We start from the raw sequence: 15,116 nt of genomic DNA, 5'->3' as shown, positions 1-15,116 counted from the left end.
TGAGCAGAAGCATCTGATGGTCTTTCTAATATAGAATGCTTTACACTGGCAGAGCATCAGATACACTACCCCTTGTGTGTTACACTCTGCGTGAAATTTTGGGGTAAACATTTCCCCATTGGGGAGATTGAATCGTGTGCCTGTATTGATCCAGGGGCAAAAGGCACATCTGCCACATCTCGTTAGACCCCAGGGTTTCTGGTCCACTCCCATATTAGTGGAATAGTGGCTAGAAGTAAGTTTGTCGTGTAATGAATATGAACGTCTATATGTAATATCTGGACACGGACTCAGATATTTAACAAGTATAGGATCTCTATAGAGTAGTGACCAGTGATTGGTAAGAATATTTCATATTGCCTGATGTTGTTTTGAATATCTTGTAATATATCTGACAGTTTCCTTATGACTAGTAGTTTTAGTTTTGTACAGTAGCACATTACGCGGTTGGCGGAGGGCTTTATTAAAAGCACTCCGCAAGATAGTTTTACTGTATCCTCTAGCTTTTAAATGATCACGGAGAAGGTTGGCCTGTAGTTTAAAGTCTGCAGTAAGTGTGCAGTTGCATCTAAGTCTTAAGTATTGCGCATACGGGATGCTTCGAATTAGGGGAATTGGATGGGCACTATCAGCATGCAACAGCGTGTTACCCGCTGTGTCCTTCCTGAAAAGTGTAGACGAGATACAACCAGTGTCATCCTTGTTGATCACAAGGTCCAAGAAGGTGACACTGGATGCATCACTAGAGACTGTAAATTTCAAGTTAAAGGAATTGTTGTTAAGATTGTCAATAAACGTATTCAGTAAAGTAAGGGTCCCTAACCAGATGATAAAAATGTCATCGATAAAACGCAACCAACAGAGCACCTGGTCAGTAAACATAGTCAGTTTGTCATCCAAAAAGATTGCACGTTCCCACCCCCCCAAGTACAGGTTGGCATAGGCCGGTGCACAACAAGTGCCCATAGCCACCCCCTGTACCTGGAGGAAGTGGGAATCTGAAAACAAAACAATTGCGAGTTAGTACAAATTTAAGGAGGTCAAGGATAAATTCACAAAACTCCCATTTGTGGTGATCCTGTTCACGAAGGAAGGTACGTACAATTCCGATGCCCTGCTCGTGAGGGATGCTTGAATACAAGGCTTCTACATCCAAAGTCACGAGCAGGGCATCGGAAGACACGACCATTCCCTCGATCTGTTTAAGTAAATCTACTGTATCCTTTATAAATGATGGCAATGCCATTACATGGGCCATCAAGATCGAATCGATCAGGCGACTCGCCTTTTCTGCGAGGGAACCCATTTCTGACACTATCGGTCTACCAGGAGGTTTTGTTGGATGCCTATGTATCTTTGGTAAAGCGTAAAAAGTTGCCAGGCGTGGGTTTTTTACATTCAATTAACCACTTGAGACCCGCGCTATAGCCAAATGACGGCTACAGCGCAGACCTCCTTTGCAGGGACGACGTCTATTGACGTCGTCCCGTGCACGAGCGGCCTGCGCGCCCCCTGTGATAGGCAAGTCTATGAGACTCGCCTGATCACGGATCCGAGCAAGGGGTCGATCCCGACCCCTTACCACATGATCAGCTGTCAGCCAATGACAGCTGATCATGTGATACAACGGAGCCGGTAATCGGCTATTATTCCTCCTCGCGCTGACATCGCGAGGAGAAAAAAAAAAAAGAGCCGATCACCGGTGGCCGTGATCGGGACATCAGTCCCGATCACGCCCAGCTTACTAGTGCCCACCTGCCCCCCTCAGGAATAAATAAGTGCCCCCGTAAGTGCCACCAAGCAGCGCCCAATGTGCCACCCAGCAGTGCCCACAGTGCCACCCAGCAGTGCCCACAGTGCCACCCACAATCTGCCTCAACAACGGTGCTGCACCCCAGTGCCACATATATACGTGCCCATCAGTGTCATCTACCAGTGCCCATCAGTGCCCAGCAATGCCGCCCATCAGTGCCCAGCAGGGCCACCTATCAGAGCCACCCATCAGTGCCACATATCAGTCCCATCTATCAGTGGTACCTATCAGTGCCCCTTAGTGCCACCCATCCGTGCCCATCTTATCTGTGCCCATCTTTGCCCATCAGTGCCGCCTTATCTGTGCCTATTGGTGCCACCTTATCTGTGCCTATTAGTGCCGCCTTAACTATGCCTATCAGTGCCCACCAGTGCAGCCTATCAGTACCCACCAGTGCAGCCTATCAGTGCGCCTCATCCGCGCACTTCAATAAAGGAGAAAAATGACCTGTTTGCAACATTTTATAACAAACTATTAAACATGATTTTTATTTATTTTTTTGCATCTTTTTTTTGTTTGTTTAGCAAAAAATGAAACTCCCAGCTGTAATTAAATACCAACAAAAGAAAGCTCTATTTGTGGGAAAAAAATGATAAAAATTTCATTTGGGTACAGTGTTGTATGACCTCGCAATTGTCATTTAAAGTGCATCAGCGCTGAAAGCTGAAAATTGGTCTGGGCAGGAGGGGGGTTTAAGTGCCCAGTAAGCAAGTGGTTAATTATAGAGGTCCTGGTTGATGAGGCCTTGTTGAAAGGCACTCCCAATAATTACCAGATACTCTTTCCTATAGCTCTCAATCTTGTTAACATTTATGCGTGTGTACCAATCATGGTTGTGCAGAATATTCATCACCATTGTTTCATAAAATTTCTTGGTCATCAAGACAATATTGCCTCCTTTATCAGTAGCCTTAATTTCTAAATCTGGATACTTCTTGAGAGTTTGAATAGCTTGCATTTGAACAGGTGACAGGTTGTTGGGTTTGGGAATAGGGTTGAGACCCTTAATTTCACTGATGGTACCCATCAGGAAGGCCCAGATATTAGGGTTAGTCATTAAGTCTGGAAAGCGTTGTGACTTGGGTTTAAATTGTTTTGGTGTGTGGTGGCTATATGCTGCCACACAAACAGCCCCACCTGGTTGGCCAGTGGGCTCAATACTGGACTCACTTTCTTCCAGTAGTAACATTAAATCTCGGAGGGCTCGAAAGTCCTCCATGCTATAGTTTTTTACTTGCTCTGAGATGTTTTTATCTTGCAGAGATCGCTGACGATCTTTGTCAAAAAGGAATTTGTAAGTCAAATTATGGGAAAAAGGGTAAAGATCTTTTATGACTTCGTATTTATCCATATCCATTGAAGGAAAAAAACTAAAGCCTAGCCGAAGAACATCAATCTCATCTTTAAAAAAAATATAAGGTGTAAGATTAATTACATCCAAATCGAATGTTATGTTGGAAGTAGGGTGCTGGAAGGTACGTGAAAATTTGAGGTAGAAGTGGATGTAGAAGAAGCAATATGTGCATCTAAAGTGCTCTGACGTGTACAAGATTGTAATTGAGTGGATGGAAGAATATTTCCAATGCTCGTACATTTAGATCTAAAAGTAATGTCTATTCCACTACAGATGAGGATACAGAGTCTGATTCGACACTGTTCCCCTCACAATTTACATCTCGGAAAAGGAATTCGCAAGGATACCATAATTACACTGGTGCACGTAAACAGGACCTTGGGGGTGGTTCTTATACACCCTTCAAGAAACGTCCTCCGACCGCTGACACCACTCTTACACTACATAGATCTTTACAAGATCATCAACAATCACAAGGCGGCATTATTGGCTCACAGGGTATATATTAATTAGGGGCCACTGCGCTTCAAGCTATTCAAATTCTGAACACACAAGCACAAGTTCACACCACACCACTCTCAAACATTCCTGTAGTGAATAACGGGAATCGTTTGACCTCAACAGGCGGAGGCCCAAATACGATCGATCACGTGTCGACGGGCAATTCACTTGGAAATATTCTTCCATCCACTCAATTACAATCTTGTACACGTCAGAGCACTTTAGATGCACATATTGCTTTTTCTACATCCACGTCTACCTCAAATTTTCACATACCTTCCAACACCCTACTTCCAACATAACATTCGATTTGGATGTAATTAATCTTACACCTTATATTTTTTAAAAAGATGAGATTGATGTTCTTCGGCTAGGCCTTAGTTTTTGTCCTTCAATGGATATGGATAAATACAAAGTCATAAAAGATCATTACCTTTTTTCCCGTAATTTGACTTACAAATTCCTTTTTGACAAAGATCATCAGCGATCTCTGCAAGATAAAAACATCTCAGAGCAAGTAAAAAACTATACCATGGAGGACTTTCGAGCCCTCCGAGATTTAATGTTACTACTGGAAGAAAGTGAGTCCAGTATTGAGTCCACTGGCCAACCAGGTGGGGCTGGTTGTGTGGCAGCATATAGCCACCACACACCAAAACAATTTAAACCCAAGTCACAACGCTTTCCAGACTTAATGACTAACCCTAATCCGGGCCTTCCTGATGGGTACCATCAGTGAAATTAAGGGTCTCAACCCTATTTCCAAACCCAACAACCTGTCACCTGTACAAATGCAAGCTATTCAAACTCTCAAGAAGTGTCCAGATTTAGAAATTAAGGCTGCTGATAAAGGAGGCAATATTGTCTTGATGACTAAGAAATTTTATGAAACAATGGTGATGAATATCCTGCGCAACCATGATTGGTACGCACGCATAAATGTTAACAAGATTGAGAGCTATAGGAAAGAGTATCTGGTAATTATTGGGAGTGCCTTTCAACAAGGCCTCATCAACCAGGACCTCTATAATTATTTGAATGTAAAAAACCCACGCCTGGCAACTTTTTACGCTTTACCAAAGATACATAAGCATCCAACAAAACCTCCTGGTAGACGGATAGTGTCAGGAATTGGTTCCCTCACAGAAAAGGCGAGTCTCCTGATCGATTCCATCTTGATGCTACATGTAATGGCATTGCCATCATTTATAAAGGATACAGTAGATTTACTTAAACAGATCGAGGGAATGGTCATGCCTTTCGATGCCCTGCTCGTGACTTTGGATGTAGAAGCCTTGTATTCGAGCATCCCTCACAAGCAGGGCATCGGAATTGTACTACCTTCCTTCGTGAACGGGATCACCACAAATGGGAGTTTTGTGAATTTATCCTTGACCTCTTTAAATTTGTACTAACTCGCAATTGTTTTGTTTTCAAAGATTCCCACTTCCTCCAGGTACAGGGGGTGGCTATGGGCACTTGTTGTGCACCGGCCTATGCCAACCTGTACTTGGGGGGGTGGGAACGTGCAATCTTTTCGGATGACAAACTGACTATGTTTACTGACCAGGTGCTCTGTTGGTTGCGTTTTATCGATGACATTTTTATCATCTGGTTGGGGACCCTTACTTTACTGAATACGTTTATTGACAATCTTAACAACAATTCCTTTAACTTGAAATTTACAGTCTCTAGTGATGCATCCAGTGTCACCTTCTTGGACCTTGAAGGACAGAGCGGGTAACACGCTGTTGCGTGCTGATAGTGCCCATCCAACTCCCCTAATTCGAAGCATCCCGTATGCGCAATACTTAAGACTTATACGCAACTGCACACTTACTGCTGACTTTAAACTACAGGCCAACCTTCTCCGTGATTGTTTAAAAGCTAGAGGATACAGTAAAACTATCTTGCGGAGTGCTTTTAAAACTAAAACTACTAGTCATAAGGAAACTGTCAGATAAATTACAAGACATTCAAAACAACATCAGGAAATATGAAATATTCTTACCAATCACTGGTCACTACTCTATAGAGATCCTATACTTGTTAAATATCTGAGTCCGTGTCCGGATATTACATATAGACGTTCATATTCATTACGCGACAAACTTACTTCTAGCCACTATTCCACTAATATGGGAGTGGACCAGAAACCATGGGGGCTAACGAGATGTGGCAGATGTGCCTTTTGCCCCTGGATCAATACAGGCACACGATTCAATCTCCCCAATGGGGAAATGTTTACCCCCAAATTTCACACAGATTGTAACACACAAGGGGTAGTGTATCTGATGCTCTGCCAGTGTAAAGCACTCTATATTAGAAAGACCATCAGATGCTTCCACTCACGGATAAAGGATCACGTCTACTATTCCTCTGAAGGTAAAATGGTCACATCAGTAATTCGGATTTATACCATAACCTGGATTTATACCATAAATTTGACACTTCTGTTATATCTTTTATTGCTTTGGCAGTGATCTCCCGGGACCCATGGGGAGGGGATTGGGACAAACAAATTCTTCGTAAGGAAACCACATGGATAGAGCACCTCAATGCAACGCAGTCCCCAGGCATACAAACCTTTTCTGTAATAGCTGCTGTCTCTTTAAAAAGAAGGAGCTGTATAGATCAGTTCAATCGACCTAGTTAACTCCTAATTTAAGAACTGACTCTTTGATGTTAGCCTTTTCCAAGTAGTTTGCAAACTCCATTACCACCTTTCTAATATAATCGAAGCCAGTAGGGTTTCTTGATATATTTATAACTACGTATTAGTAACAATATTTTTGCAGTAAGAATACTGTGTTTGATGATTGAATGTATTTGCTATTTATAAACTCTTATACCCAAGAATTTGATTTGTAATTGATGTGGTTCTGGATGGACAATGTCGGGGGCTATTGGTCATTGTGGGGGAGGCGCAGTGTTTGGCACCATGCGGCCGCTAGCACCATGGTTGGCTGGGTGAGACTTTTTCCCATGCTAGCCATGGCGCACTGATTGTCCAGTGTTAGGTATACTTGGTTCCTTCCCCGAGGCTGTCCCGTGGAGCTGTGTGGGCTTGGCTCTCCATCATGCATTGTGTATGCTGGGGGGTGCACGCTCGCGCAGGTCTCTTTCGGCCAGCGGGCGGGGTGGAGCTTTGTGCTTCCGCTGGCCAATCTCAGGTCACTTCGCTGTTCCCCTGTCCTTCGCTGTGGCTCCTGCGATGCGCGTGGCATGGACGGTGCGCAAGCGCAGTGTTCATTCGGCCGACTTGAATGATGTCACATCGGTATGATATCTGATTGGTGACTACGAGGGGGACGTGTACTCAAATCAGCACGCTCTGTGCGAGCTCTGCACAGCTGTTTACTATTCAGATGAATGAACAGGTAAATTAACCAGTATGCTCTGCGCTAACTCTGCACAGCTGACTGTGGGGAAAAAAACTACACTGGGCTGACACCTCTAGAGGACTGCACGGGTAAGTGCTGGGATATGATGCTGCTTTACTTAATATTTTTTTTATTTATTGCATGTCAATTCACTATATAGCCAAAGGTATGTGACCCCCCATGCCATCTCAATGCACTATATGGTGAAAGGTATGTGACCCCCCCATGCCATCTTAATACACTCTATGGCCAAAGGTATGTGACCCCCCCCCCTAATGCTATCTCAATACACTCTATGGCCAAAGGTATGTGACTCCTGCCCAATGCTATTTCAATACACTATATGGCCAAAGGTATGTGACCCCCCCCCCCACCCCGATGATGGATTTCAGGTGTCTCCAGTGAAGGAAGAGGTTTATACTTCATCATACAAAGACATTGTAGACAATTGTGCTCTTCACCTTGTGGTAATAGTTTGATGAAGACCCTTTTGTGTTCCAGCATGACTTCGTCCCCTGTGTCCACCCTCCCCCAATCCACCCCATGTACAAAGCCATGTTTGGCATGAAGGAACTCAAGAAGGAACTTTGGTATAAGGTCTTCTCATCCAACATTAGTACCTCCCCTTAACCCTATGGAACACCTTTGGGATCAGGTCATCCCAAAGATGTTGAGTAGGTTTGAGGTCATGGAGGAAATTGAGTGTCCTGTACAGAGACCAGACCTCATCCCTACTGATCACCTTTGGGATGAATTGGCACGTTGTTCGCAAGCCAGATCTTTTTCTTGGTGCCCAATGTTGAACCAGGTCTTCTCTTCCAACATCCATCAGTACCTGACCTCACAAATGGGCACAAATTCTCACAGAAATTCTCCAAAATCTTGTGTAAAGTATTCCCAGAAGAGTGGAGGATGGTATTGCCACAAAGGGGCAACTCTATATTTATGGTCATGGGAGGAGGGGAGAAACTCCATATGAATGGCTATGGGATTGCAACTCAGATAGGCTCAGAAAGGTGTGATGGTTGGGTGTCCCCCAGAATTTGATCATATAGTGTAACCAACCATGTAATACAGTATATCCTGAGGAAATTCTTGCCTTTCTCAGCTTCTCTGTTGATCATACTGGGGATCCTGTCTGGGTTCATATTTGGATATTGGGTCACTCTCACTTTTCCTCTCAAGGATCCTATTTCTTCTCCATGTTGGGACAGAAAAGCTTGAAACTGATGATCAGTATTGCTATTGGCTGAGAGCACCGACACACAACATTCACCTAGAAACACATTAAATCAAATGAGAGAACAAATACAATTGCAAGTATTCACCCACACACTATATTCCTGTATTCAAAGATTTTTTGTATCCATAAGCCAAACCAAAACCTCATACCAAAGGTTTCTCCACCATCCGTTGGTCAGATACTGAGAAGCAAATGTCCAGTAAATGTGTCTCCACCAACCCATGTTATCTGCGGGGGATACAAATGTTATGTCAGATAAAACATATGGCTTCAGGTAGATAAAATAAAAGGCCCAAGGATTTTGGACACCTGACCACCAAACCCACATTACATGGCCAAAAGTATGTAGTCACCTGTCCAAATGATTGAGTTCAGGTGTCTCCAGTGAAGGGCCCCAGTAATACTCCATCATACAAAGACATTGAAGACAATTGTGCTCTTCCAATCTTGTTTTAGCAGTCTGGTGAAGACCATTTTCTGTTCCAGCATGACTTTCCCCCGAACCCCACCCCCCCCCCCCTGTCCATGTACAAAGCAAGCTCCAAAAAGACTCGTGTGTCTAGTTTGGTGTGAAGGAACTCAAGTGTCCTGCACAGAGCCCTGACCTCATCCCTACTTTTGGAAGACCTTTGGTATAAGGTCTTCTTATCCAACATTAGTAATAACACAAAAATAAATCTTTATGGTGCTCACATGAACTGTCTTTTTCAAGAGATGGTTTACTGTAAAAGAAACCACTATTTATTTGTGTTGGTGTCATTAAATCAGTACCATTGTGCAACTGTTGACCACTCGGAACTTAGCGGATTAAGAGTCAAAACAAAACAGAAGACAACAGCGCACTAAAGGGACCTTTAAGTGTTAAAAACTAAAAGTCATTTATTATAAATTATGAAAAAACACTTTAGCAAAGACATCAGATCCCTCCTGGGATCTGAGCAACAAATCTCAATCCGCAGTTAAAAACGGTCACAGTTCTGATTGGCAGACCTTATGCAGATAATACTTTGACTTATTAAAATATAAAGCACTACCACCAACCGGCCAGGACTCAAGGGGTTAATGGTCTCTTAGTTCCCAATGTCCGGAGTGGGGTGATAGTGCGGGATGAAAAGGCTCACAGAACGCTGGTGATAAAACGGTATTCTTGAGTATAACTCACTGTCAGAAGAGATGTGGAGGGTCGCTGCAGCTCTACGAGCCAGTGGGGGTGTCAGTCAGTGAGCAGATGCCGATCGAGGTGGTCAGAAGCTCGAGCAGATGGCGTTGTGCACCCTGGGCAATTTTCGGAATCTGTGTTGCTGTGTACTGCGCATGCGCAGTACACAGCGGACACTATCCGATGGAGGACGTTATTAGACAAGACACCGGCTGGAGCTCTCGGTGTTGTGCTAACCAGCATGAAGGGAGACTCGAGACTTGAGCGGACAACGTGACGCCGACAACCGCCGCAGCTGTTCCTTAGGCAGAAAGCCTCGCGCAGGGGATGTTGCCATGCCAACTTCAAACTTACATGTTTTGAATGCATGCGCTTTCTCAAAGTTAGAGCGGCATATGGCAACCAGAAGGATAAAATCAGTTGGGCTGTAGGAGGGGGACAGGGGAAAAAAACCCAGATCGCATTAACCCCTTGTATAGCAAATTATATTTATACACTATTTTAATACAGGGATAAAGAGGGGGGAAACATCATCAAAAAATAATAATAATGGGATTAAGCCCAAGAAAATTATATAAATTAAATATATGAAATGAATAACAATACTGAGTAATAATGATGGTACGTAAAAAATATGTATCTAAAATATATATTTAAAAAATCGAAATATCTATTTTATATATATATATATATATATATATATATATATATATATAAAGATATAGTGATTATCCAAAAATCATATTAAGAATCATATTAAGAATGGGTTATTTGTTATATTCTTAATATCTAAATTTCAATTGGCTTTATTATACATTATTTAGAATATTAATTCTCTATAATTGTGTGTATGAAAACTCTAAGGCCGCGTACACACGCGGGGACTGTTCGCTCAACTTTGTCCGTCAAACAGTTTCAGCGGACAGTCCGCTCAAAATTAGCATGGACGGACTTGCCCACACACGACGAACGAACAGTCCGCTGAAACCGGGACGAAAAATACGACGTCCTATACACTGCAATGCAAACTTCGGCGTGTAAATCCTTTCTGAGCATGCGCGGAACTTAGTTTGACGAACAAGCCTACACACGAGGGGACTGTTCGCTGAAACAAAGTTTCAGCGGACAGTTTTTCGGAATTTCCGAAAAACTTTGTTCAGCAGACTGTCCGCTGAAACTGTCCGCTGAAAGCCCACACACGAGCGGACTGTCCGCCGAAACACTGTTCAGCGGACAAAGTTGAGCGAACAGTCCCCGCGTGTGTACGCGGCCTAAATCAATCAAACTCCAGATGGTGACATGTTGTAATTGAAAAAGTAAACATTTAAAACCTGTCAGGATTTTGATGAATATTGTAAATCTTATATATGCTTTTAAAAGACATATTCCTATGTAACTGAGATGTTGTTTAAGGTTTAAGCTTTCCCTTCCCCCCCACTTCCTGTGTTTAGTGACACCAGATGTTAGATAGCTATGGTAACCACTCTTTAGCCCACACCCTTGTGAAGGAGGGTTTATTCTTTTGGCGCAAATTTAGAAGCTTTGAGTGATATAGGCGAAAGCTGGTGAAAAGACAGTCTCTTTGATTCTTCACTCAGCTCTGAAGACAACAAACATCCCAGCACACAGACTTTCAGCTATTCTTCAGCATACAAAGGGTTATTCCTCCATTTTAGATTTAGCTTAGATCTAGCTTGAAGAAATCTTTTTATAACTTTTAAAACAAATGAACAATACTAGAATTTTATCATTGTACTATTTTTGTAAGTATCATTTTCTACTTTAGTGTGTACAATAAAACACACATTTTGATTTACGCTGACTCAGAACTAATTAAGGAAATTCATCTCACAATCTCAATCTGTCTTACCAGATATATATATATAAGAGATACATATATATATATATATATATATATATATATATATATATATATATATATATATATTCTAAAAGTTTTACATTGGCTCAGCCATCCAGTCAATCATAAGTTGGAAGTTTTTTTTTTCAACTTCCTTCCTTTGATCAGAGGGGAAAGAAGTGATGAACAGAAATTAACTTCGCAAATATTGAAAAGAACCAAGAAGAAAATTATGATATTGATGATTGTGAAAGACCGGAGAATTTCAGATATACAGAAGTCTTGACAGACTTTTGAATTCGAGTCCAGCAGGAAAACTGAAAAGTTTTATGTTTGGTGAGTAGAAAATTAATATGGAATTTGTAGATGTTTTAGCTGATAAAAGTAAATTAGAATTTACAGGTTTATCGAAACAGGTCTCTTATGCTGTTTTATGGAAATCAATGTATAATCAATGCTTTCAGGCAAATACTGACATTGAGAAGGATAGATTCTCATTAGTTAAAACAAAGAAAAAATTACGTAATGCAATGAAGCTAGTTAAAATTTATAATACTATGGTGTTTGATATGCCAGGAAAACAAATGCAAAGAGTAACAGAATTTGCAGAAACACAGGAGAAGATATATATTGAACAATTATTGACGGAAAAAGTTGAATTGGAACATAAAATGAATGCATTATTGCAATTGTTTAAAGAAAAAGAAAGTCAAATTGTTTTTTTGACTCAGTAAAAGATTGAACATGAAAATATCATAAGTCTACTTAAAAAAAAATTACTGCAAGCTCAGTCTTCTGCACATGGTCAGTGTTCAACAAAAATGGAGGATCTTGAACATGTGACAAAGTCCGAAGTGAGTGTTAATGATGTTGACTCAGGGATTCAATCAATGGAGTCTTCTGATGAGTCAATTGTTAATATTTCCTCAGACAATGAAAGTGGGAAGTCAGTTGACTTCAATAATACTGATATTAAGCAGAAATGTAAATTTCCATCGCCATATGCTCAGAGGAAAGTTTATACAAAAAAAGCAACTCATAAAAGAGAGGGTCACATATCTAGATTTTGTTTGTTGGCTAATAATAATAATAATGATATACAAAAGAGGTTGAATTATCTGCAAACCATGCCAAGGAGTCATGAAGTATACTCTGTATGCTGGTGTAGTAATTTGAAGTATAGAGGTCATAATAATCAAACTTATTTCCCTTCTAAGACCCAAATGCAAAGATTGCAAACTGAAAATAGTCCATTAAGACAGGAAAGGCATCATTATGTAGCATATAACACTGTGAAAAACAATGTTAGCAATCCTTAAATGAACTGCATGGATGGTAAGAATTTTCTGGTTGATGTTTATTTGCTATGAATAAGGTTATGATTTGAGCTTCAGAGATTTTGTTTTGACGTTTGGAATATTATTGAGGAATTTGATATATTTTTAATATTTTCAAGGATAATCCTTTGGATTATTATTTTTTATAAATTTTTCCTTGTTATGATTATTATGTTTTTTATTTTTTGTTTTGTTCAGGCTGAACATGAAAAAGTTTAGTTTACCTGAAAAGTAGGGTAAAGAACAGCATTGTATTCAATTAGTAACGGAATACATTTTCAGCTTGGTACTCAATTAGCAACTGAATACCTTATGTTTAAGACAACAGAGAGTTAGCTGTAGGCAGTAGAACTACAGACACATTCAATTAGCTAAGAAAACAGATTTGTATGGAGAATTAGTAGTTCAACCTGAAATGGTCTCAATTAATGTTGTGAAGAAAACAGATACACAGATTCCTTCATTTTCAGAGGAACAAAAAGGGGACACGTCACTTTTTTCTTCTTCATCGGTTGTCACAAAATTATTATTTTGGGTCAGTAGACCATAAGTTTGTGTCATGACTAAAAGGGTTTTTGTGTTTCATATACCACAACACCTACAGGTGGGATTCACTAATGATGATGCTTTAACTATTGTTGAGATGTTGATTAATCATGTTTTTCCAGTTTGGGGTATACCAGCACACCTCAGTAGTGACAGATGATGTGTAAAATCTTGGGAATAGAACAGAGATTTCATGTATCACATCATCCACAGTCTGCAGGTATTGTTGAGAGGATGAATCGGACAATTAAATCTAGGATTGCAAAAATGTTGTTGGACAGAGGAAATACTTGGGTTGATATTGTTCCATTTAATTTAATGGGTATAAGATAGTATTCTCCTTTTGAGTTTAAAACAAGAAGGATAATGGCATTTGTGTTAACTCGTGAATTTTTTTTGTTGTCACCTCAAAGAGAGACTATAGAGAAGTCGAATTGGTTGCAGATGTGAAAAAATGGTCCCTCTACACATTTCCAGTTGAGAAAGGAAGTTAATTCATGATAAAAAAGTGTCATTGTGTTAGCTAAAAATATAAGTCTTTTATATTACAATATTTCTTGATTAGGAGATTATTAAGAAATAATTTGTATATATATTGATATGTAGTATTTGTTTTTAAGGTAAAAAGGATTGTGTATGTTTAAAATGCTTTTTATACATAGTATTCATAGGCCTACCCTTAGGAATTTAGAATGAGTAACGCCCATTGTTTTAGAAAGGTGGGAGGGAAATTGCTCATTCTGTGGCACTGTATAGCCCAGACAAGCATTTAAGGAAAAAGGTAGGGGTTGGTGTTTTAGGGGTCGATCTTGTAACAGGAGTGGACACAGTCAATTAATGCAGGACACACATTCCAGAGAGATTTTCACTCTAGCATACACAAGGCACATTTATAGCATGAAGAATTGTTAAATCCACACACATATCGGATTTAATCTTCATTGTAAGAATAATCTATTTTTGATATTTTACAATTGATATTGTTTTTGTAACATTTTGTTATTAAACCAAAATTATCTTTTGTACAAGATAAGTGGTCTATCAAGTTGACCAGGAACAGAAAGGTTTATTTAAAATAAAATTAGATGTTGTTAGCACAAGTCTAAGACAGAAGAAAATAGTGATTAAAGAATTGCCACATGTAAGGTCATACCCAGAGATGGTGAGATGCACATCATAGGCGGAGCTAAAGTTCCAGGTGTTGGAACATGGAAAAGTAATTAGGAAGGTCCATTTGACATTTTGGATGTTCAAGGGGTACAAATACCTTCTCAGTTCAGTGAAAAATGTATGTAGAAATAAAATGTGGGTATAACAAGTTGTATATGCCGAGATAATGATGCTGCATTCCTTCTTTCAGGAATGAATTATAAAAATCTAATCTGGAGGAATCATGGATCCCAAAAAGATGAAAAGATGTCAGCTCAACAAAAGAAAAGTTTTAAAGAGAGAAAATGTATCATCATCACAGGATGCATCTTTAATTATCCGGTGAAATGTGCTAAGGCAAGTGTTATTGTTATGTCTCCAAGGAAAACTCCATGTGTTAATAAGAAAAGTTTATCTGCGAGTCCTTTTCAGATTAACCATTTCCAATCTAGAACTCTTTTGAGAGAGGGAAAGTTTGTCATTATTTTATGGAACTTTAATGTTTCAGAATGGAACATTTCTACAAGGTTTCCACAATGTCAAGGACATTTGGTTAATATGGAATTGGGTATTGAGAGATGGTTTGGAATTAATAATAGAAATTATAACAGAAATAAGCGTGGTATTGTTGAAGGTATTTTAGGAGGGATTGGCACAATCGGGAGTATAACAAATAGTATGGATATTAATACTTTAAAGTCTGATCTAGAAACCGCTGGTTTAGTGGGAAGTAATGGTATTAAAATACAAAGACATTTAAATCAGATTTT

The sequence above is a fragment of the Lithobates pipiens genome, unplaced genomic scaffold (genome assembly GCF_037356315.1).
Source record: "Lithobates pipiens isolate NorthernLeopardFrog02 unplaced genomic scaffold, aLitPip1_a1.2 Scaffold_1, whole genome shotgun sequence".
In the NCBI taxonomy this organism is placed as follows: Eukaryota; Metazoa; Chordata; class Amphibia; order Anura; family Ranidae; genus Lithobates; species Lithobates pipiens.
Note: the sequence above shows the minus strand (reverse complement) of the source record.